The sequence below is a fragment of the Maylandia zebra genome, linkage group LG5 (assembly GCF_041146795.1).
Source record: "Maylandia zebra isolate NMK-2024a linkage group LG5, Mzebra_GT3a, whole genome shotgun sequence".
Classification (NCBI taxonomy): Eukaryota; Metazoa; Chordata; class Actinopteri; order Cichliformes; family Cichlidae; genus Maylandia; species Maylandia zebra.
Window position 1 is genome coordinate 13,283,842 of NC_135171.1, and position 25,588 is coordinate 13,309,429.

General features: G+C 41.9%; 1 long non-coding RNA gene and 1 pseudogene across 2 annotated transcripts; one reads left to right on the plus strand and one right to left on the minus strand.

The window, feature by feature from the left end:
• Positions 1-3,218: 3,218 nt before the first annotated feature.
• LOC112434866 (uncharacterized) lies at positions 3,219-7,026 on the plus strand. Of its 2 annotated transcripts, none has more exons than XR_003024268.2 (3): positions 3,219-3,509; positions 4,846-4,961; positions 5,959-7,026. It is a non-coding gene; the product is annotated as an uncharacterized LOC112434866 (long non-coding RNA). The 2 variants fall into 2 exon arrangements; XR_013098598.1 differs by lacking the exon at positions 3,219-3,509 and adding an exon at positions 3,845-3,864.
• A 1,970-nt stretch (positions 7,027-8,996) lies between these two features.
• Positions 8,997-23,867, minus strand: LOC143418711 (dynein axonemal heavy chain 1-like; annotated as a pseudogene).
• Between the last annotated feature and the right edge of the window lie 1,721 nt (positions 23,868-25,588).

Consider the following 25,588-nt stretch of genomic DNA (forward strand, 5'->3'; position numbering starts at 1 on the left):
TTTGTAAATTAACGTTATTATGCCTGAAACGCCAGCATCTCAGGTTAAACCTCACAACATGTCGTCAAACACCATACAGCTAAAACAGTAACTGGGAGCAGGTTTACGGATTCTGCATACAAACGTGAACACAGAGCGCGGACCCGATGCGTCAGAATCAGATTTTGGTGTGTCGTCGGGTCCGCGCTGTGTTTGCCTCTTTTTTTTTTCCGCTGGCTTCTGCAGCTGCAGGTTTCATAACTCTCTGTTTACATCTCTAATTAAGTCTCACATGTGTCAGCTTTCTTTTAATAGATACGAAATTATGGATATATACTGATACATGACCAGAATTGTAATATTTCTGACTGAGGCAAAACTTTCCAGATTCCAATCAAATTGAATCGGATCCTGTATCGAATCAAAAGGATTCTACAAATCAGTGACGATGCAGCCGTACTCAGCCCCCTAAGCATTTTCCCTTTCCAGTTCACAATCAATCCCACCCCTAGGTCAAAAATATGTATAGGACAATTGGCCTCATCTAATATTTTGTATGAACCTGTCCAGCTGTCCAGTGATTAAACGACAAGTAGATGGAGGCAGGACTTCACAGCAGGGGCATACTCCATAATGTGCTGTGCATTCTCATATGTATATTATATATATTGCTCACTTATTGTATTTACCAACATCAAGGAGTTATGAGCAAAGAAAGGCCACACCATAGTGCATGTTTAAATAGGGAAAGTTTATTGATCAAAATGTATTACGCAGATACGCATTACATTTTTTTCAGCCCCCCAATCGAGAAAACAAAACCAATTACATGTTCAAAGCAACGGAACGGTGGCCCAATATCAGAGAGAACTCCACTCTTGAGTGAGCAGTGATAATTGAGCAGTCCGTTTTATTTTGCAGATTCAAGCTGCTCTTCAAAATTTTCACCACCAGATGTCACCGGAGAGGACTGTGTTGAAAAGCTTCGAGTAATGAACCGTTTTTCAATACAAGCTTCAGTGCTTCGGAAAGCTTCATTTGGCCATCACTACCAGCTCTGCTCTCTGATTTTTCTTTTTTCTTTTATGAAAAAAGACAAGTTGTCAAAGTTATTTGTTTGCAAATGTATTTCAGAAATATCGACATACTTTTTTTAATCAGCAGAAACTTTATGTCAGTAGTGCAAAAACCTGCACTGATCTGACCTCATTTCTTCCTCATCCTGATTCCTGACCTGGGAAGGGAGAGAAATATTTGTTTTTGTTTGTCTTCTTGTTTTATTTAATTCCTTGTGGGATTTGGATCCAACACGTAAAGTATGCATATTATGCACACACACAAACACACATGCAGCTATTACCCATTTCTTGTATTCTTGAATAAAGACATTGATTTGACACATTTAATTAGCGGCCAATTGTTTTTATTGTTCAATTATTAAGAAAAAAGAAAAGGTGGGGGTGGGTGGGATGGAAAGTAAAGGGAGAGAGGAGAGAAAACCCCAACAATCCCCTCTGAGCAAGCACTAGGCGACAGTGGATAGGAAAAACTCCCTTTAAAGGAAGAAACCTATGACAGAACCAGGCTCTAGAGGGGGCAGTCAACTGTCGGGACTGGTTGGGGGGTGATTGTGAAAAGAGGGGAGGGAGATGGGAGAGGTGTTAGTAGTTAAGGGGGGGATTAAGCTGGAACAGAGGTGGGAGAGGAAGAGGCGACATTGGCAGTACTGAAAGAAGGAGTGTTCCTCCTCCAGAAGAAGCAGAAGCGTTTTTTCTTTTTCTTCAGCTGCTCTTCCACGAGCACCTTTTTCTCGAGGATGAGGATTTTCAGCTCCTCGATTGTTTCGGTGTTTTGCTTCTGCAGCTTGTTGCATTTTTTCTCCACTTCTTCTATTACGGCTTGTTTTTCTTCCAACCTTTCTTTCAGCACTTTAGATGTTGCCTCCTGTTTCTCAAACTCCTGGAGAAGAAGTTTTTCTTCTCTCTGCTTACTGACCAGCTGTTCTCTCTCTTGAAGCAGGTCTTGATATTTGTGCAGTGTCTCTTCGAACTTTACCTGCAGCATCCTGTTGTTTCCCTCCATGAGCTGGAGTTGGCACTCCATGTCGCCCTGCTTTCTGTCCAGCTGCTCTTTCTCTTGAAGGATTTCTTTATTTTGTCGCAGAGCTTCATCAAGCTTTCCTTGCAAGCTTTCATTTTGTTGCTTGATGCTCTGCAGATTGGAATCCATTTCTTTTTGTTTGATTTCTTGTTCCCTTTTCTCTTGGAGAAGCTTCTCATTTGCTTGCTCTGTGCGATCAAGCCTTTTTTTGTCAACATTGTACATTAGCTCCATGTCTCGGAGATTGGAGTGCAGCCCTCTCTTCTTCGTGCTGTCTTTCATCTTCTCCTGGAGGAGTTTTCTATTTTGCCGCAGAGCTTGATCAAGCTTTCCTTGCAAGCTTTCGTTGTGTTGCTTGATGCTCTGAAGCTTGGAATGCATTTCTTTTTCTTTTAACTCCTGTTGCCTTTTCTCTTGGAGGAGCTTCTCATTTGCTTGCTCTGTGCGATCAAGCCTTTTTTTGTCTACACTGTACATTAGCTCCATGTCTCTGAGATTGCTGTGCAGCCCTCTCTTCTTCATGCCGTCTTGTTTCTTCTCTTGGACAAGTTTTTCATTTTGTTGCAGGGCTTCATCAAGTTTTCCTTGGAGCTCCTGGTTCTTTTTGTCCATGTCATGGAGATCCTGTTGTTTCCCCTCAATAATAGCTTCCTTTTCTTGAAGCTGGAATGACAACTTTTTTAGTTGAGCGCTCTTTCGCTCATTTTCCTCCATCAAGAACTTAATCTTCTCTGCGTTTCTGAGCGCTTCATCCTCCAGTTCTTCCAAACGCTTTTCCTCTAGTTCCACTTGGTCACACCAGGGAAGAGAGGAAAGGGAAGAGTCTAGTGGCTCATCCCAAGGAAGAGCATAGGGGTCAACTTCTTGTCCCTTTGGATTTTTTTGAGACATGTTTGGTCTGGATACAGTTACAACTGCAAAGGATCCAAATATTTCAAAAGGCTTTTCTGGCGAACGGTTCAATGCTGCACACATCAAGGCTGCGAGAAACGGACTAAAAGTCGTTGCGCTTCACCCCTATTTATAGGTTTTTGGATCAAAGGAAAGAATGGTGGTAAGATTCTACGTGTGTGACGTCATAATTCTGTAAGGCAATGAGGTTGTCACGTGATATTTTTGGAGGAGGGCATTTTTCAACTTGGACAAATTATCAGTAAAGTTTCAATCTCTGTTATTTTCCCCAAAAAACGTGTTGTCGCAATCATGTTTTCTACTGTAATTGGTGCCAACAGATGGCGCAGTTTAAAGTTGGCTGTTACTCTGCCCAGGCTGCTACCATAGAAGAAGAATGTAGACCAATAGTACTTTAACGATGTCCGCTGATCGTTTCCGTGTAAATCTTAGCATTGCTTTAGCCGTCAAGCTAAAGGTTTAGCTTCATACTGCCATATTTTCAGAGTAACAAAATATTTAAACGGTCTCAGATCATAGTGAGTATTTGAAAAAATGTTTATTTAATGTGAAGCCTGTGATGTGGAAAGGTTAGCAAGCGTAATTTTGCCTATTGTGTTATACACGGGTGCTTACATCCGAGTAGTGTTGATCTTTTCTAAGGTCCATGGGTTTATCCAACGAGCAGCTAAGTCACCGTTATATCTGTAATTTTGTGTGCAACGTCTTAATGCAAAAAAAAAAAAAAACCCCAAATCAACGCAACGAAGCAAAGACTAAACAAAAAACAAAAAAAAACCCACAATGCGTTTTTAAGCTCTCTCTGCGTTCACTGCCTCTGCAAGTGTCAAACTTCCTCGCTTTAGCTGATGCTAACCAACATTAGCGCTTACGGTTCGTATATAAACACAACTGTCAGCCCTTCACTTTTGGTGCCGACCACATTTTGAGCATTTTCTACAGTTTGTTAAATGGTCGCCATTGGCATTACATGCCAGTAGTGTTCGCTAATTGACTTTACCGGGGATTATATTTATTACAACGTTACTGCGTGGGAGTGATCATAGTGTATGCTTATGAACGTGAGTGGTAGGTGTTATTAGTGCGACTTTACCCTTAATTAGTTTTCCCACCGGAAGTAGAGTTGTTTATGCGACGTGATGGCTAGAGCAGTCCCAAACAATCGATTGCGTTTCTTAACAGACCAATTCTCTCCAAACTTTTAGGGTAAGCTAGACTCGAGATATGGTTGCAATAATACGAACAAGAGCGCAACAGCATATTGACAATGGCGAGAACTTTAATATTTACATTGTGTTAGTGCACCCATCGCTCCGCATCCTTAACGCTACATTGATGTCGAGAGTCTCTGACACAGCTGTGCTCTGCAGCACAGACACCCTGCTTATCTGTGATTCGGCCAGACTGGTGTTGAACTCCAAAGACATGCGCGGGGTTAGGTTAGTTGGCTGTTGGTGTGAGTGGTTGTCTGAGTCTCTCTAATAACCCTCCAACAGACTGGCGACCTGTCCAGGGTGTACTTTTGCCCTATGACAGCTGGAATACAACCTGAATAAAATAAGTAGGAGAAAATGAATGATGTTTATGAACTGTAGTTAATGTAGTCAGACAATAAGTTACCGAGCAACAGGCCACAAGTCTTGGTGCAGAATCATACTAAGATTTAAAAAATAAAATGTTGGCACTGGTGTTTGAAACAGTATACTGTCAGTAAGACTGGAGCAACTGCACACATCTGGAAACTAATAACTAGAGTAGTTAGTAACATTTTGTTACTGCATCCATTTAGCCAGGTATAATTAGCATGTCTACATACATGTCATTTCTAATGTGGTCCTATGTGGTATGTTGTAGGACAGTGAAGTGTCTGACACTGACCATGTAGCAGTGCCTGAGAACACTGGTATGGAGGGGGAGAACGCACCTCTTTACTGTATTTGTCGGAAACCAGACATCAACTGCTCCATGATGTAAGTATATATCAGTTTTATATTTGCAGTATGCGCAGTAGGGGTGGGCGCTAGCTTCAGCAATGTTATCAGAGGTTTTTTTTTTAAAATGAAGAGCTTCTATTTCGAGAAAACTACCAATAAGGATATATGCACAGATATAGAAAACAATACTGTAACATTTTATTGATGCTTGCAGTTTGGAGGAAGCAGTATTTGCAAGTGTAACTAAATTCCAGGCATTTTCCATCCTTCTTTTCCTATCAGCTTTTTTCTAGTTGTCAGTGTGAACCAAGGTGTCAGCAGCAGCATTATAGTGCAAAAGTAGTGACCCAGCATAGATCAAATGTAAGCACAAAAGTAGCCAAGGTAGTGTTTTTCCTGGAAATTTTAAGTGAAAGGATAAAGTAACTGCTTACCACTTTAGTTTAACAATGATTAATGAAATGTAACCGTGTAACTCATCAGCAGTCTGCACAGTATGGTCACATATTAAAACTGAAGAATATGTTGTACTTGTTGTAGTGTTTCATCATGGGTCCAGTTTTTACCCAGGTGCTTAAAGCCCTTCTTTACCCTCATGTAACACCAACAGTAATTTCCAACCACTATTTCCTGTTCCTGTCAGTCAAACAAACAGACGACAAACATCTTCTATAAACAGGAATAATGTCATTTTATCGGATTAGAAAACATCTAATCTAGCGTTGATATTACACTGCTGTTTAGTGTCTGGCTGATCTCAGTGTCACCAAAATATCTGCCCTACATGTCAAACAATGAGAGAACTTGAAACAGTAACATCACCTAGCAGCTTATTTTAATTAGTGCTAACGTTTTGTTTGCTGGCTAACATTGCTATTATTATAGTCACAGTTAATTGACTTTGAATAGCTTTATTTCAAAAGTAATTTTACAATTTCACAGCCATTTAGCTGTGTTAACTGTACATGCTGTAGGTCATAAGGCGTGCATGGATCATTTTTATAATCAGCCTCTTATCTTTTGTCCACCACAGGCTTTGCCATGATAAATTGGTCAGTTGACAACCAGGAGCCGTACACCTTAACCTCAGAGGCCAGGACATCCAGGGGCAGTGTGAACACGCACTTGCTTAAATGGGATGCAAGACGGACTATAGAGGGCCACCCGCTTGCCAGACAACCAAGTGCTGTCCCTGTCCACGGCCAGTGTGAGAAGGACTCTCACTAAAGTCAACCCACACAAAGCTGCTGGACCAGACAATATACCTGGACGCGTGCTCGGAGCCCGTGCTGACCAGCTGACTGATGTCCTAGCGGGCATCTTTAACATCTCCCTGAGTCAAGCTGTTGTGCCACAGTGCTTTAAAACCACCACCATCATACCTGTCCCCAGACCTTCCCAAAGCCTAATTCCACAATGATTGCCTGAGCCTATTCTTGTTAAATGATGAAAAACTCAAAGGCACGTTTGGGCAGTGGATCTGTGTGAAATCAGCAGCTTGCAAAACGAAATCAAAATGTGTGCAATTGATTCTAAAAATAGAAATCACAATAAAGTTCAACATTTACTAAAACCGCCATTCAGTCATCTGAGAGTCTTTACTCATGAAATTATAACGGTTATATGAATGTATATGCAGTGATTTACTGATCAATGATAAAAGGGGAGATTTATGCAATAACGAAGACTGTCATGAAAAGTATTTGGCATCTGATCTCCTGTAACCTGCGGAGCTAAGCTGTTTTACCAGCTCTGCTCTCTGATTTTTCTTTTTTCTTTTATGAAAAAACACAAGTTGTCAAAGTTATTTGTTTGCAAATGTATTTCAGAAATATCGACATACTTTTTTTAATCAGCAGAAACTTTATGTCAGTAGTGCAAAAACCTGCACTGATCTGACCTCATTTCTTCCTCATCCTGATTCCTGACCTGGGAAGGGAGAGAAATATTTGTTTTTGTTTGTCTTCTTGTTTTATTTAATTCCTTGTGGGATTTGGATCCAACACGTAAAGTATGCATATTATGCACACACACAAACACACATGCAGCTATTACCCATTTCTTGTATTCTTGAATAAAGACATTGATTTGACACATTTAATTAGCGGCCAATTGTTTTTATTGTTCAATTATTAAGAAAAAAGAAAAGGTGGGGGTGGGTGGGATGGAAAGTAAAGGGAGAGAGGAGAGAAAACCCCAACAATCCCCTCTGAGCAAGCACTAGGCGACAGTGGATAGGAAAAACTCCCTTTAAAGGAAGAAACCTATGACAGAACCAGGCTCTAGAGGGGGCAGTCAACTGTCGGGACTGGTTGGGGGGTGATTGTGAAAAGAGGGGAGGGAGATGGGAGAGGTGTTAGTAGTTAAGGGGGGAATTAAGCTGGAACAGAGGTGGGAGAGGAAGAGGCGACATTGGCAGTACTGAAAGAAGGAGTGTTCCTCCTCCAGAAGAAGCAGAAGCGTTTTTTCTTTTTCTTCAGCTGCTCTTCCACGAGCACCTTTTTCTCGAGGATGAGGATTTTCAGCTCCTCGATTGTTTCGGTGTTTTGCTTCTGCAGCTTGTTGCATTTTTTCTCCACTTCTTCTATTACAGCTTGTTTTTCTTCCAACCTTTCTTTCAGCACTTTAGATGTTGCCTCCTGTTTCTCAAACTCCTGGAGAAGAAGTTTTTCTTGATTCTTGTCTACACAAGTTTCCACTCTTATATTTTAAACCCACAGTGCAAACAAACACTTTAGGATAGCTTATGGACCCTTATGTGTGTTTCCACACAGTTAGGTATTTAAACCATACTTGCATTAGATTAGGATCAAATTTAGAGGAGCAGTAAGTGATATAAATAAATACCTAGACACACCACCATAATCCAACATAATGGACTGACGCCTGTTTTTCCAAATGGATTGACCAGTCTGGACAGTCGACATCTATGTTATTACATCCAAACAAAGTGAGAGATAAACTTGTATCAGAAACAGGTGTTCTTTCAGCTGGGATGATCTAGAGTTATCGCTTAAAAGCTATAAAGTCTGCAGTTATACTGTGAGAGTGTCAACAGGAGGGCCGGGGACAATTTATGATATACTCATGAGACTTCGATACCTTTAGCGCGCACTTCTCTCCAGTTTTCTTGTTAAAGCACTCGAGGACTTTGCCGTTGATCCCCAAGCCCAGAACCTGATTGGAGACTTTATAATCGTCCGTCACCGCGTTTCGCTTTATCTCCAGTTTAGGGTAAGTGGGCATGGGGAAGTGTGTGGACTCTGCGTCCTTCTTGTCGGCGGCTGGGAGAACTGCCGGCTGCTCTTGCTGCAGTTTCGGGTTGCCATCCGTGGAGTCTGACTCTGTCCCACCAGTATTTGGCGGTTGCGGAGCTTTTTGCTTTCCGTTTCCATTTTGCAGCATGTTTTACACCGGCTTGCTGTCAATAGCGGTGCACAGAGGGACAAACTGTGAGCAACTCTCCGGATTAACGCGATGAGTCCAGCCCTCCTCCGGTAAATGCGTAAAGCTGAGACCTCTAACGCATCCGCCTGTCCCGTGCGGACTCTACCACAGTGACTCCACTCTATCTTCACACAGGCTTACAAGTCAGAGTCCATTTGGGGAAACTACACTATAATTCTATTCTTTAAATGTAGCTCTCTGAACTTTAGCGATCCGGGGTGGCCCGTGAGAGAAAATCTAAAAAAGAATTTGAGCGCAAATGAACCATTTAAGAAAATTCCAGTCAGACGTGTTTGGGGGTAAAAAAAAAAAAAAGAGGCAGTGGTGACGATTATCTGTTGATCTCGGTTTCCCGCTGATAACTCCTTCAGCTGCATTCACATGGCCAGTCGCTGTCACAGTAGTTTAAGCGCCACCCTCCTTCAGTCAAGTCATATTTCTCAACTGACCTACGCGGCCGCCTTAAAGGAGCAGGACGGATATTCAAGCATCAAATGAGCGCTGCGGGGAGGTGAAACTAGTCAGTGGTAATAACGGTTGTATATTTGGCTGTGCAGAAAATACACACAAAAAAGGATCCAATTACCAAGTGATTTTAGTGATGGTAAATAAACACAGAGGATATTGCTTGTGAACAGTTTATTAGATAGATTAAAGTAGATAACCAATAACTAACAGCAATAACTAATAATAACTAATTTCTCGTTCAATAGTCCAGTGCACAGATGAGTGCAACACCCCGTTTGACCCAGTGCCTCTGGGTGTGATGTGTTGGCAACTCCAATGACACCACATAGTTCGTAGAGTGGCCGGTGGTGGACAGAGTCCCTGCAAAAGCACACAGAGCACTTCAGTGACTTAAAGACAAAAGTGTTTTAAACCATTTCTGTTTTTTCATTGCTACACTGAAGGAAGGATTTGTGAGCAGCCTAAGGTGCCAAGACGTTGGCATTGCGAGTGGAAAAAACTGAGCTGCACTTTCAGATGCTTCATGAAATTAGACCCTCACTGGAGTCTATTTTGGGTGAGTAATAAAACCAGCAAACAGGGATACGCACAAACCTATGACGGCACACCTACTGACTACAGATCATAACCTGAGCCAGAGTTTCACAAACATGGACTTTTCTTTTGTTTTTTCCTCACAAATTTACAAAAAACTCAAATTAATCTATATTATTTCTTATAATCTCTATACTAATCTATATCACTCCTCTATATACTGACCAGCTCGTGTGAGTGTCTTGTAGATAGGGCATACATAGATCCCTGAGGCTGGAGGCTTTCGGTTGGGTTTGGGGATCAGCCAGATGACGGCCATTTGGGTGTAGAGCTCCTTGGGTCTGGACTCTGCGAGCTGACCTGCCTTGTTATCCCAGCGAGCCCCCTCCAGGAATAGACCATGAATGTAGCAGCCTGTGTCTGGTGTTTCTGTTATCTCTGACACTGACTTCACTAATACCTGAAGGATAAATCATCACAAAAAAGTAGGTCAAGACCAGTGAAAACCTGGGTTAGGGTTGGGGTGGGGGTTAAAGTCATTATGAATGTAGCACTTTATATACATACAGATATGAAGCAATGTTCTACATCTGTAAGACTGTTCTTTAAAACATTGCTGCTAGTGAGGCAGCCTACAGTCTGACCTCAAAGTCAAATCCAATCGTGTCAATTGAGGTGCCGAAGCGACGGGCATAATTCTGGAGGGTTCCGGTGAGAAAAGCCTGCGGGAAAAAGAAGCCGCTAATCCAGAACGCAGGTGGAATGCCGTTAGAGATCCATCTCTGTAGGAAATTGATCCTCTGAAGCAGGTCTGACACCCAGGAGGCCAGAGGCTTCAGAGACGGGTAGGCCTGAAGAACGAGAACAGCGGAGTCAAACTGTGCATTCTCAGAAAGCACATTATTACATTTTAGGAGGAGAACAGAAATATCTTTATTTGATTTTCTGCCCAGTTAAATGGCACTTCAAATATTCAAGTCACAAGTGTGCACAATCTAGTGATACAAAAATTTGAAGAAAAAAAAGGATAACAACAGAGAGAAAAAAAGAGAATACATTCACATGTGCAGCCCCTGCTACAAAGTGAGTCACATGTAAAGTAACAGCTGTGTGTGCCTTGCCTTGGCTTTCCACATATCAGGCACCGCATTGTTGAATAAGCTGCGGGCCATAAGCTCGAGCGCGGATGACATCACCACTGAACCTTTCAAAGCCTTCACAATATCTCTGAGACTCAGAGAGATGACCTCCAGCAGCTTGTTCTGAAAGATAAAAACAAACAAACACAATTACAAGTTACTAAAGCACTAATAACCACATGCCCACAGTTTGAGTAAAACGCAATTTTCAGGGCATGACTTACCAGAAATCTACTAATATGTGTGAGGTAATGAGACACTCCCAGATCAGGTTGATTAATGTGCAAAAATTTCTTTTTGTGCATAGTTCCACAAAAACAGATAAGCATTCACCTTGCAGAGGAATGATGAAATGACCCCGTATGTTTCATTCCTCCTCAAATTTCTTCGTGATAACAAAAAACCTTCACTTAATGGACAAAATATTTCTACTCTCTATATATACAAAAAAAAAAAAAGTTTGCTGATCAATACGAATGACTCGGGAGATGCTAAGTCGGATTCTGGGACCTTCAGCCTCCAGACTCACTCTGGACAAATTTCTGACTAATAGTACAGCCTAATGTTACCTGATGACCTCCTGGATGAGCACAGTGTTCATGGACTCCTCGTAGAGCACCGGGTATTTTCCCATCACTTCTTCAATGTCAAAAGGAGGAGGGATCTTTTCAACGATGCCTGCCACTATCTCCTCCACTATCTGTAGCGAAGAAAGAAAAACAGATCATAGACAACACATCACATGCCCCGCACCTCTCAAACTCTATTTAATTACAAAGCAATCAATAACAATTAGTGCTAAATTGAATTATTAAGCAATCAATAACATGATGCTAGTAGTAATAATAAAGACATCTAAAGACAAATGAATCTGTATCGGTACCTCCTCAAGAGTTTTGCCCTCAGCAGATGTAGCTCGGGGCTGGAGACGAACCACAGCTTCTAACAAGCCAAAGGCCTCATTTTGAGCAAAGCTGATGTTAGCGTTGTCATGGAGACCAAAGATCTCAGGTGTGTCATTGATGGGCAAACCACGAATGTATGCCAAATAACCCTAGGGTCACAATTGCCATGACAGCGAGTTAGTCAAGCAGTCAGTGTTTGACATGATCAGAGTTAACATTTTACAGCATTTTTAACAAAATGTCTTGATTGGACTGCATTTCTAGTCTAAGCTTAAATCACAAGCTTTCAGGCTTTTCTGCAATCTGTGTTACTGCAGGCAAATACTCACCGCCTCTCTTGTTATATTTCCTTGTTTGAGAATGGCAGCAAGAAGAGAGAAAACAGTTTCTATTGTTGTGAACTTGTTAAAGAACAAACTCACACAAAGGGAAACACACTGTGGCATTGCAGCACAGTAACTCATGTGATAGTTTAACTTCTCTGAGCTGTGGAAACTTTTGTTCTCTATGACTGATTTGTATTTGATGGCTGTGTGACTCATGGTGTTTTACATAGGGATGGGTATTGATAAGATTTTCACGATTCCGATTCCATTTTCGATTCTGTTTAACGATTCGATTCTTTATCGATTCTCTTATCGATTCTTTTTAAAAAAGGAGAACACTAAGTTCGATTAGCTTAGAACTTTGTTTTATATCTTCTCTTTGAACAAGATAGAAATTTAGGAGTAACATGGCCTTACAAACCCAACAGTGAGATCTTAAGAGATCCAGCCTACGGCTCTTCAATGGGTGTCACAGGGTCCCCAGGAAAAAAAATTGTAAATGTAAAATAATAAAATAAATATTCTTCTGTAGCAATAACAAAGCATAACATAAATTATTCAGTAGCAATTACACAAGAATATCCAGTAATGTCCCTGCCTACAATTAAACACATTCACTTACCTAAAATTGGGGGCATCTGCTGTGGCAAATGGGTTCAAGCCAGTGTTTCCAACTTAGCGACTTTGTCGCTATATTTAGCGAGTTTTCAGACCCCTTAGCGACTTTTTTTTTTAGAAAAAAGGTCGCTAAAAAAAGGACGTGAAAGCGCGTATCGATTTTACTCTCAACAAACAGTGGGTGCTGTAACGCAGTCAGTTCTTCTTTTACTCGTATGCTGTTTTGTGGATCACAAGGTTTAAAACTACTTATAAACACACACACAAAGTAACTCCACCAGAGTGCCTATTTCAGGTCACTTTTGCCGGTCCAAGCCCGGGTAAAGGAGCAGGGTTGGAATTGTGACATTAAAAAAAACAATAATTGCTAAAATAAATTTAATTTGTAGTTCTAAATAAACTAAATGCATTTAGGAAGTTTTTTACTCACTTTATGTCTCTTCCACGATGTTATTTCTCTCTCCAACAACATAGGTTACAATTAGATTAGCATGACCAATTATGCAAATCAGGCGATGACATCATTTAGCGACTTCTAGCGACTTTTAGGACAGCCAATAGCGATTTTCCTTACTGAGGAGTTGGCAACACTAGTTCAAGCCTTTTACCACAAACTTAGTCACTGCTGGGTGCGTATCGGCCCAATCGCTCAACCGATGATGCCATCTCCACTGCACTCCACTCAGCACTCACACACCTGGACAAAAAAGATTCATATGTTCGAATGCTGTTCATAGACTTCAGTTCAGCATTCAACACTATAATCCCCCAACAGCTCACTCAAAAACTGGTCCAGCTGGGGCTCAACACCTCACTGTGCAACTGGCTGTTGGATTTCCTCACCGGAAGACCTCAAGCAGTACGGGTCGGCAGTAATACATCCAGCACCATCATTTTAAACACGGGGGCCCCGCAGGGATGTGTGCTGAGCCCCCTCCTCTTCACTCTGCTGACCCATGACTGCACTCCATCACACAGCTCCAACCTCTTCATCAAGTTTGCGGACGACACAACGGTGGTGGGTCTCATTAGCAACAGGGATGAGACCGACTACAGAAGTGAGGTGAGACGCCTGGCCACGTGGTGTGCTGACAACAATCTCTCTCTGAATGTGGAGAAGACGAAGGAGATTGTTGTGGACTTCAGGAGAATGCACACCCAACATGCTCCTCTGACCATTGACGGAGCGTCTGTGGAGAGAGTGAGCAGCACCAAGTTCTTGGGTGTGCACATCACAGAGGATCTCTCCTGGACGTACAACACCACAGCACTGGCCAAGAAATCACAGCAGCGTCTCTCCTTTCTCCGCAAACTAAGAAGAGCAGGAGCACCAGCCCCCATCATGTACACTTTCTACAGAGGCACCATCGAGAGCATCCTGTCGAGCTGCATCACTGTGTGGTTTGGAGCCTGCAATGCGTCCTGCCATAGAACCCTCCAACGCATAGTGAGAGCTGCAGAGAGGATCATTGGTGTCTCTCTCCCCTCCCTCCAGGACATTTACAGCACCCGTCTCACTAAAAAAGCCCTTTGCATAGCGGCTGATCCCACGCACCCAATGCAAAGCTTCTTCAAGCTGCTGCCGTCAGGGAGGAGACTGCGGAGTCTCCAGGCCAGGACCAGCAGACTGAAGGACAGCTTCATCCATCAGGCTGTCAGGAAGCTAAACTCCCTCCCGATTCTGCCCCCCTCTCCCCTCTTCTCCACCACGGTCTCACTGAACTCTGTCACACACACACACACACTCACTCTCTGACGCTCTCACTGGCCTGCTCCAGTCACTTTGTGGAGCATTGGACTGCTTAAGCATTGGACCTCATAAGCCTTTGTTGTTACACTATCTCTTACCGTACACTACTAAATCCCCATTTGCACTATTTGCCTATTTTGCACCACTATGCCTTCTTACTTGAATATTGTATATTGTATATTGCATAGCTTTTTTTTGTTATACGTAAAATTGTATTGTATTTATTTAAATTTATTTAAATTTTTACTTTTTAATTATTTTATTTGCATTTTTCTAATCACTAGGGTTTGAGAGTAACGCAATTTCTATTCTGTGTATGTCCTGTACATGTGGCAGAATTGACAAATAAAGTTGACTTGACTTGACTTCGTCTATCCTGGCCTGAAAGGAGACGCTACCGGTAGACTGCAGCGAGAACTGCCAGCATCTGAGCCAGCCAGACTCTGTCTGTCTGTCTCATCATGGTCACCTAAATGCACAGTAATAGCAGGTTTTGTAATAAGGCAGATCGCGCTAACATAATATGCACTGTTAGTTGATTATTTACCTGCCGCATTAACGGGAGAGGACGTGCAAACGTTACCGCTGCTGCTGGGTTGAGATTCACGAGTCCGGAGCGGAATTAAAAACATGACATTCATTTAAGGTTATCACGTGTTTTGTGAGCAAATGCTTTTGCATATTCGTAGTGTTTCCTCCCTTAAATGAAGTATCTACTTTGCAAGTATTGCAAGTTGCCCTGTTGTCATCCGTTCTCGTAAACTTTTGAGCGTTTGAGCCGCTTACGCGCCGTGTTTCCTGCCAGGTAAATGACGCTCCGCAACGTGGTGACGTCATTCGGGGCGACTGGAATCGATAAGGGAATCGTTTGCAAAAATGGCAAACAATTCCAAGGAATTGAAACAGTGGGAACCGGTTCTCAACAAGAACCGGTTTTCGATACCCATCCCTAGTTTTACATGACTGATGTTTCCCCCCAGGCTTGGCTAACTTAGCCTTACTTCCAAAAAATGCATATAGCATGACTCTTTTCTGTTTTTTAAAACAAACATATTTAAGTTTGATAAGGCACACACTTGCCTTTTATACTTTGCTTTTCTCACAATCAATAGCCTGTTATAAACTCAAAATTATGTATAGTAAACAGAGAGTTCTGAGTTTATCTAACCTTGATATCCAGTTTTGTGTCTATTTGCCGGTAGACTCCAGATGCACAGTAGACGTGATCACTACTGAGGACAGCAGGACAATAGAAGTCCTCCACCACACTGAGCAGACATCGTCTGTCCCAGTCATCTGTCACACGGCCACCATAATTAATCTCTCCTGCAGTGTATTTTAGAACCTGGACAGGTGGAGGACAGCAATGGGAGACAGACAAATGAACATGCTCAGCACAGGCAGATGCACACACATAATTTCTACCAAAAACCAGAACACAGGCGTCTTTCCTAGATGGCCTGTGTTTCTGCTTATAGCTTATACATCAACTATCTGTAAGAAACATTCTTATAACTGTAAGAAACAGTATGTATAAGTAGGAGCAATTTGAAACATCATCTTCAAATAGGTAATGAAACAGAGACAGAAGTGTTGCCTCCACCTTGTATGGGATGTCCTGGTACTCATCCAGGAACATTTTGAGCTGGCTGATACAAATGTTCAGGTCGCCATCAGTGAACTCATAGGGAATGTTGAAGCCCAAAGGGCCAAACTTTCGTCTCTCCAAAGCAATTCCATGGAACAGGCAGAGAGACAGCAGCAAAGACTTAAAGTCTGCTGTCTAGACAAGAAAGAAGAGTAGAGGAACCATTCATAGCAAATCTACACACTGGTTTGAGAAGACTTTACTATATGTTGTCAAACCAAAGCAGCAGGAGCTAAATATGGGAAACCAATCAGAGACACTAGAAGTACTTGAGACAGACCTTGGTGGAAGAGGAGAGAAAATCATTAGTGAGCCTCATGTAGGTTTTCTGTAGGTTGGCCTTGATGCCTCTTGGAGGTTCAATGGTCATCTTGGAACCATTCTGCAGAACAGACACCGGGAACTTATTGCTGGGAAGACTTGTGAGCCACAGGCGGAAGTTCTCGTGCACCTGTACAGGAAAAGAGACAGATTTTTCCCTTGGAATATAAAGGATGAAAAAGCTCTGTGTCCTTGGCTAGTCTAGCATATACACACTGAGGATCTGTTTTGCTTCTGGTTTATATTTGTGTCCTCTTGTTGTCACCTTTAGTGGGTTGATGTTTTCAATAAGTCTCTCCAGGGTAGGCATCCAGCTGGGTGCCAGATGACAGTTCTGGAAAAAAACCCAGTGACCTCTTTCCATGGCATCGTGCATCATACTCTCAGCCCAGGGGCCCTGAATCACACAAATGACAGCATTTCTGATAGGTTTAATCATTATTGGAGAAGCTGGTCTCATAAATAATATTTTGACTGTGGGCCTCAGTGCATCTGCCTACAGCTGAAAGGTTTTGGACACTCAGTTGAAAGACAGAAATTGAGAAGGGGGATACAAAAAGCCTGACACGAGCCAAGATCACGTAATTGCAAGTAATGTGATGCTAATGTCTATTGAACGTCTAAAGTGTGCTGCTAGAAGAATGTTGCCAGCACGGTTTAAGGTTTTTGGACACTGAGTCTGCATTTATCATTCAAGCTTCTTAAGCTCATTTATGGCCCCTAGAGTACATTGTCCTGGAATGGTCATAAATAGTGAAAACAATTAGCACAGCGGTGCTCTCATTCTCATTCTCACCAAGACAAATGACACTGGCCTGGTTCAGTGAAAATGTGATTTACAGCAGATTCCTGTGAGTCAGAGTGTGTGTGTGAGAGAGAGTGAGAATTCCCAGGCCCCCCTTCTAAAACTGACCTGGCCTTGGCCAAGAGAGATGGCGCTCATTTTCTTGGAGAATTGCATGACATCAGCAAATTTGTAGAGGTCAGCAGCAGGGTCGGTGCCAGGGGACAGAACAAAGATCAGGGGAGTGGAGGAAGATGACTCTGCGAAGACGACAGACAGGTCTGATGTCTGCAGAAAGATGGAAAGAGAAATAAGCCATAATTGATGTTATCACATACTGTGTCATAGTGTCATGTTACTGCACACAACTGAGATTTACTATGCATTTTAAGACGGGAGAAGTACTTTACCTGAGGCTCTATGAAGCGCTGTCCTAACTCAGCAGCAACAAAGTCCTGCAGGCCTTGAATGAGGCAGTCAGCCCTCAGACAGCGCAGGACCAACAGCTTCTGGAAAGAGTCCAGGATGACATCCCACGCTCCTGGGAGGGGCTCCCTTTAGGCAAATATACAGACATAAGCACAGCTTGTTAGACACTCACAGCTTCTGCAACGTACAAATGAAGGTGCAAAGTGTGAATGTGTTAGCATGGTGTTTGGCTTTACATGCCTGTGAGGCTGGCTACTGTCAAAAATTTTCTTGAAGCCCTCCAGATGTTCAGGGAAGCTTTGCGCCAGGTTAGAAAAATTTTTCAGAGTGCTGAGGCCTAAAATGTCCTGCCAGGCACGTTCTGACAGCCAGCTTACTGCTGGGTTGGCCAGCTGTTGGACAGGCATTGCTCCAGACAACAGGTAGCGCCACTCGACCTGTCAAAAGGAGGCGATGCAGCTTCATCACGTGTATTTAGGCTGCTTAAAGAAGATGACAGATCCCCTTCTTGCCGTTACTCACCATGTCAATCTTTTTGTCGTTCATCATGATGCGAGCGCACAGGAGAAAGGCAAACATCAGTTTGTGTTTCTCAAACAAGCTGCGACATATATTACCATAGAGGCTGAAGGTGAAATATTCATTGATGTTCCAGATTCTCTCCTCCACTGTGTCTGTGTGAAACATGTCAAGAAAAAAGGTGCTACCATAACATTGTTCACATCTGGTTCTTGTGATTTTGTTATCTTCACACATGTAGTTCAGTGTATAATCTTGCTGACTACCTGCACTTCTAGAGTTGGCAATACCAGACAAAAAGATTCCCAGGAACCACTCCAGAGAGTACTGGTACATTGGGTCAACATTGGACAGATCTGACACGCAGAAGAAGAGGATCTGTGCACGCACAGCCACAGGGACATACTCCAGACGGGCAGCATCAATGTTCTGCTCTGTCTTTTCTGCTGCCTTCACTTTAGCCTGCCAGAAACCCCAACATCGAAAACAGAGCAAATGTGGCTTAAAAGTTTAATGATGCATCACCAACATTTTATGAACAAGGGTGTAAAGAAAATTATTTAAACACTTCCCCGATATACAATATTGGACACAAAACCTTTCCACTGCCTGACCTTGATCTCTCCAGCTTTGATCTTCGAAGCCTCCAACACTCGGATGAGCTCCTCATTGTCCACAGGATTGCCTTCTGTGGAGCTGAGTCGGAACAGTATCTCATCCTCAATTTCTTTCAGTTCCTGCTTCATCTTGGCATTGCTGGTGATTAGCTGGTTCTTTGCAACCTCCAAGTCTTGCTGCTCTTTAGCCACCACCATCCCCAACAACTGGTCTTGTAGACCACTGAATATAAATAGAATGCACAGTCCCACAAATTCAGACCGTATGAGTAAGTATCACTAACAGAAACAGGTTTGCAGGATTCAGGACAATGTCCAAGCAATTACATTTTAACATCCTGCCAATCTTTTCAGTTATGGACTAAATAAATTATAATCACAGCAAATACTAAAATTAAAATGTGTGTTACCTGGGTGACAGGGTGAAGTTTATGAGTGTGACTTTGGCAGAAAACTCTGGAGAGTAGTGTGGGTTGGGCAGCTTGGTTGTGAGGTACATCTTGAAAGACTCGTGGTAGTCGATGAGTGAATCGCCCAGTTTCAGTAAAGTATGGCCTTGCTGCTTAAAAGTCTTAATAGGTGTGAGATAAACATAGTGGTGTGTTAGAAAGGTGAATAACACTGAAATAAAAAGAACCATTTGTTTGCAGCAGGTGTGTGAGTAATTACCTGTTGTAACAGGACAGGTTCTAGAGCAGGATCTAGTTCTTCCCCCACATTCTCTAAGAGGCAGGGTTTACCGAAGCGGATTGCATTCTCAAGCCTGCGCAGGAAGTCCCGGTCACTGAGTTTCACAACCTCCAACCCACTGTCCTTTTCCTGGGTGACCACAGGAAACATTTATGAGTAAGCAGTAAATCAAAAATCTATTTAAGCATGTATGTGTTAATAATATGTCCAGAGTTTGTTACACATCACTGCAGGTACCTGTGATGTTGTTGTTAACATATTAATTATGTGCACTAGAAACTTTATGATACTGACACTTGATCATATAATTACATATCACATTAAAAAAAATAAATTAAAGGAACACTTTTTAATCAGACTATAGCATCAAGATAGTTAAACTTATGGGATATTGATGTGGTCAGTTAAGTAGCGGTTGGGGTCAGTTTCAGTTTCAGCTGCTTTGGTGTTAATGACACTAACAACAGGTACACTGGAGGGTCAATGAGGCAAAAACAGCAATAATTTTACAGGTAGAGGCCACTGACATCTTCCCCTTCTCATCTTTTCAGCCTTCTGTAGGTCAATCATTTTCATTTCCATCAAACAATGTGGCATCCTGTAATTCCTAACACAATCCCAAGCAAATATCTGTATAGTTAAATGTATGTTAAAGTGTTCCTTTATCTTTTTTGGGCAGTGTATATCCAAATACTGCTCTTTTTCTTCTCTCAAGTTTTGACATAATCAGCACAGTTTGACCTCACCATGTTTTTAATCCATGTGTTTGCTTGTCCCTGAGGATCAATGAAGAGGGCCCAGCGCAGAGAGTACTGAGAAATCACACCATTTTCCACAGAAAGGTTGTCCTTGGGCAAACCTGCTATCTACAGGCACATAGAAATAAAAAAATAACATTAACACAATAAAAAGTCAAATTAACCCAGAAAGGGTGAAAAAACAAAATAAGGCACTCCTATGAATAAATTGCCTCCAACCTGCCAGGTGCGGATGTTCACTGGATCTCCCAGAGTGCTGACCAGGTTGGGTACATCAGTGTGTGGAACACCCAGCTCTTTGAAACCTTTCAGCAATTCTTTAGCCATGGCTGCTCGGTACTCTCCCTGCCCCCCCCCCCCCCCCCCCCCCCAAAAAAAACAAACAAACAAAAAAACAAAAACAAAAATAATCAACACACAAATTATGCTTCATTGATAACTGCATATACAGTATATTGTATTGTGGGAGAGGACCAGATGGAGACATGGTAAAATGAGGAATATAGACAGATACAGTTAGGGATGGGTATCGAAAACCGGTTCTTGTTGAGAACCGGTTCCCACTGTTTCAATTCCTTGGAATTGTTTGCCATTTTTGCAAACGATTCCCTTATCGATTCCAGTCGCCCCGAATGACGTCACCACGTTGCGGAGCGTCATTTACCTGGCAGGAAACACGGCGCGTAAGCGGCTCAAACGCTCAAAAGTTTACGAGAACGGATGACAACAGGGCAACTTGCAATACTTGCAAAGTAGATACTTCATTTAAGGGAGGAAACACTACGAATATGCAAAAGCATTTGCTCACAAAACACGTGATAACCTTAAATGAATGTCATGTTTTTAATTCCGCTCCGGACTCGTGAATCTCAACCCAGCAGCAGCGGTAACGTTTGCACGTCCTCTCCTGTTAATGCGGCAGGTAAATAATCAACTAACAGTGCATATTATGTTAGCGCGATCTGCCTTATTACAAAACCTGCTATTACTGTGCATTTAGGTGACCATGATGAGACAGACAGAGTCTGGCTCAGATGCTGGCAGTTCTCGCTGCAGTCTACCGGTAGCGTCTCCTTTCAGGCCAGGATAGACGAATGTCACCGAGCAGTGACTAAGTTTGTGGTAAAAGGCTTGAACCAGTGTTGCCAACTCCTCAGTAAGGAAAATCGCTATTGGCTGTCCTAAAAGTCGCTAGAAGTCGCTAAATGATGTCATCGCCTGATTTGCATAATTGGTCATTGTTGTGATATTTTGATACCATAGTAGCATTTACAGGATATTGTTTTATTGTGATATTATACAGAAAAGAGTTACTCAATAAGGCCCATCTACTAGTTGTTTTTCTCTTTCTCTGTGACCCAAGAATTAATGTGTAAGACTCACAGGCTGGTACCCCAAGGTCGAAAATACCACAGAGACGAGACCACTTCCTTACTCCCATCCTCCCTTTTTCTTTATCTCCTGGAAAAGGCTCGTTAAAGGCTAGGTGGTTTGTTTCAGAATTCACTAATGAAAGAACTCTGTATTTTATGTCTAGGAGTGTATTTTGCTGGGATGATCATAAATTATAGCTGAACTGATAAACTACACACAGGATACTTCTTTGCTCACAAGGCAGGAAGACGTTTCCTTATTTGGTCTGTACCGGTTTGAACTGAGAACTTGCTGACACACGAACCTTTTTTTCCTCTATATAAACTGCTGTGTATCAAATAAACCTTTGAGTCGATTTGGGAAGACAACCTGAAGCAGTCTGTGTTTCCTTGTTCTCCCAAGCTGCTCCCGACGTCGTAACTAACCCAGCTGAATGGCATACCTGAGTGTTACTTTAAATAATTAGGAATCTTAGAAGGAAAGGACAGAACTCTGCTTATCGCTCACGCCACGGAGGAAACCCGGGACGGCAATTTCCTTCAGTCATGCTAATCTAATTGTAACCTATGTTGTTGGAGAGAGAAATAACATCGTGGAAGAGACATTAAGTGAGTAAAAAACTTCCTAAATGCATTTAGAGTTTATTTAGAACTACAAATTAAATTTATTTTAGCAATTATTGTTTTTTTTAATGTCACAATTCCAACCCTGCTCCTTTACCCGGGCTTGGACCGGCAAAAGTGACCTGAAATAGGCGCTCTGGTGGAGTTACTTTGTGTGTGTGTTTATAAGTAGTTTTAAACCTTGTGATCCACAAAACAGCATACGAGTAAAAGAAGAACTGACTGCGTTACAGCACCCACTGCTTGTTGAGAGTAAAATCGATACGCGCTTTCACGTCCTTTTTTTAGCGACCTTTTTTCTAAAAAAAAGTCGCTAAGGGGTCTGAAAACTCGCTAAATATAGCGACAAAGTCGCTAAGTTGGAAACACTGGCTTGAACCCATTTGCCACAGCAGATGCCCCCAATTTTAGGTAAGTGAATGTGTTTAATTGTAGGCAGGGACATTACTGGATATTCTTGTGTAATTGCTACTGAATAATTTATGTTATGCTTTGTTATTGCTACAGAAGAATATTTATTTTATTATTTTACATTTACAATTTTTTTTCCTGGGGACCCTGTGACACCCATTGAAGAGCCGTAGGCTGGATCTCTTAAGATCTCACTGTTGGGTTTGTAAGGCCATGTTACTCCTAAATTTCTATCTTGTTCAAAGAGAAGATATAAAACAAAGTTCTAAGCTAATCGAACTTAGTGTTCTCCTTTTTTAAAAAGAATCGATAAGAGAATCGATAAAGAATCGAATCGTTAAACAGAATCGAAAATGGAATCGGAATCGTGAAAATCTTATCAATACCCATCCCTAGATACAGTGCAACATTTTATTATGATAAACTTACAGTGAAGGGTCCCAAGTATGCAATATATCCTGCAGACAGAAGCATGTCACCGGCTACGTTACTGATCATGTAATCCAAATGTTGTACTGTCTCCTTCCAACGCACTTTTTCATCTGCCAATCCACCAATAAGCTGGGAAATATAAAAACAGACTAACATTTAAGGACACATAGTAACTGGTATCGTAAACCTTTCTGCTTTCTGTTGTTTTATTTTTTCATATTTATGTATATGTTCCAAACAGTTTTAGTATATAGACTGAAACAATTGCATTACTATATAAGTTAATGTGTTGTTTCTAACTGCTTGATTTGGCCATGTGGGTTGTAACTGTAATTTTTACTCCCAGTTGTCTGACCTTGTCTGCTCGGACGAGGCGAGCCTCACATAGTTGATACTTATTGTCCAGCTCGTCCTTCTTAGCTAGGCAGTCCTGGTACTTGGCCTGCAAAGTGGCAATCCCAGCTTCAACTCCTGCCAGTTTCTCTTTGGCTTTATCCAGATTTCGCTGGGTTTCTGCTAAGTCCTCTTGGGCTGCCTGGAGAGCTATCTGCACGCAAATTTACACATTTACTGTTTTGATGACTCTGTTATCTGAAAGACATATTACTATATCAATTGTATGTCACACATAAATAATTAACACAGTTTTACCCTTTTAGGTTCCACAGCCTTCGCCACAAAGTTATATGCATGCATGGCTCGCACCCACTGGCAAATGGAAGTGCAAGCTTTGGAAATCTTGGCAATGGAAGCTGGCTGAAATTCCTCATTATCTATATATGGCTGGATTAAGCTGATCACATTCTCTGGGATGTTATCCTGCAGTATAGGAGGCAGAAAAAGCTGCTTTTAATACACTGCAAACATCAAACACTGAAACTTGAAGCATAAACTCAAATCTGAGAAAGTCAACAATAACGTTCTCGTCAATACATACTACACCTTATCATATTTGAAGAGACTTTCCAGAAACTTTCCAGGGTCCTGGAGCAGACCCTTCCCAGGCTCCCAGTAGTCATCAACCTTGGTGCCAGGTTTCTCCCCGGGTACCTTTTTGGGTTTGATGCCTTTCATAATGCACACTGAAGTAGTGACCCAGCATAGATCAAATGTAAGTATTTGTCGGAAACCAGACATCAACTGCTCCATGATGTAAGTATATATCAGTTTTATATTTGCAGTATGCGCAGTAGGGGTGGGCGCTAGCTTCAGCAATGTTATCAGAGGTTTTTTTTTTAAAATGAAGAGCTTCTATTTCGAGAAAACTACCAATAAGGATATATGCACAGATATAGAAAACAATACTGTAACATTTTATTGATGCTTGCAGTTTGGAGGCAGCAGTATTTGCAAGTGTAACTAAATTCCAGGCATTTTCCATCCTTCTTTTCCTATCAGTTTTTTTCTAGTTGTCAGTGTGAACCAAGGTGTCAGCAGCAGCATTATAGTGCAAAAGTAGTGACCCAGCATAGATCAAATGTAAGCACAAAAGTAGCCAAGGTAGTGTTTTTCCTGGAAATTTTAAGTGAAAGGATAAAGTAACTGCTTACCACTTTAGTTTAACAATGATTAATGAAATGTAACCGTGTAACTCATCAGCAGTCTGCACAGTATGGTCACATATTAAAACTGAAGAATATGTTGTACTTGTTGTAGTGTTTCATCATGGGTCCAGTTTTTACCCAGGTGCTTAAAGCCCTTCTTTACCCTCATGTAACACCAACAGTAATTTCCAACCACTATTTCCTGTTCCTGTCAGTCAAACAAACAGACGACAAACATCGTCTATAAACAGGAATAATGTCATTTTATCGGATTAGAAAACATCTAATCTAGCGTTGATATTACACTGCTGTTTAGTGTCTGGCTGATCTCAGTGTCACCAAAATATCTGCCCTACATGTCAAACAATGAGAGAACTTGAAACAGTAACATCACCTAGCAGCTTATTTTAATTAGTGCTAACGTTTTGTTTGCTGGCTAACATTGCTATTATTATAGTCACAGTTAATTGACTTTGAATAGCTTTATTTCAAAAGTAATTTTACAATTTCACAGCCATTTAGCTGTGTTAACTGTACATGCTGTAGGTCATAAGGCGTGCATGGATCATTTTTATAATCAGCCTCTTATCTTTTGTCCACCACAGACTTTGCCATGATAAATTGGTCAGTTGACAACCAGGAGCCGTACACCTTAACCTCAGAGGCCAGGACATCCAGGGGCAGTGTGAACACGCACTTGCTTAAATGGGACGCAAGACGGACTATAGAGGGCCACCCCCTTGCCAGACAACCAAGTGCTGTCCCTGTCCACGGCCAGTGTGAGAAGGACTCTCACTAAAGTCAACCCACACAAAGCTGCTGGACCAGACAATATACCTGGACGCGTGCTCGGAGCCCGTGCTGACCAGCTGACTGATGTCCTAGCGGGCATCTTTAACATCTCCCTGAGTCAAGCTGTTGTGCCACAGTGCTTTAAAACCACCACCATCATACCTGTCCCCAGACCTTCCCAAAGCCTAATTCCACAATGATTGCCTGAGCCTATTCTTGTTAAATGATGAAAAACTCAAAGGCACGTTTGGGCAGTGGATCTGTGTGAAATCAGCAGCTTGCAAAACGAAATCAAAATGTGTGCAATTGATTCTAAAAATAGAAATCACAATAAAGTTCAACATTTACTAAAACCGCCATTCAGTCATCTGAGAATCTTTACTCATGAAATTATAACGGTTAGATGAATGTATATGCAGTGATTTACTGATCAATGATAAAAGGGGAGATTTATGCAATAACGAAGACTGTCATGAAAAGTATTTGGCATCTGATCTCCTGTAACCTGCGGAGCTAAGCTGTTTTACCAGCTCT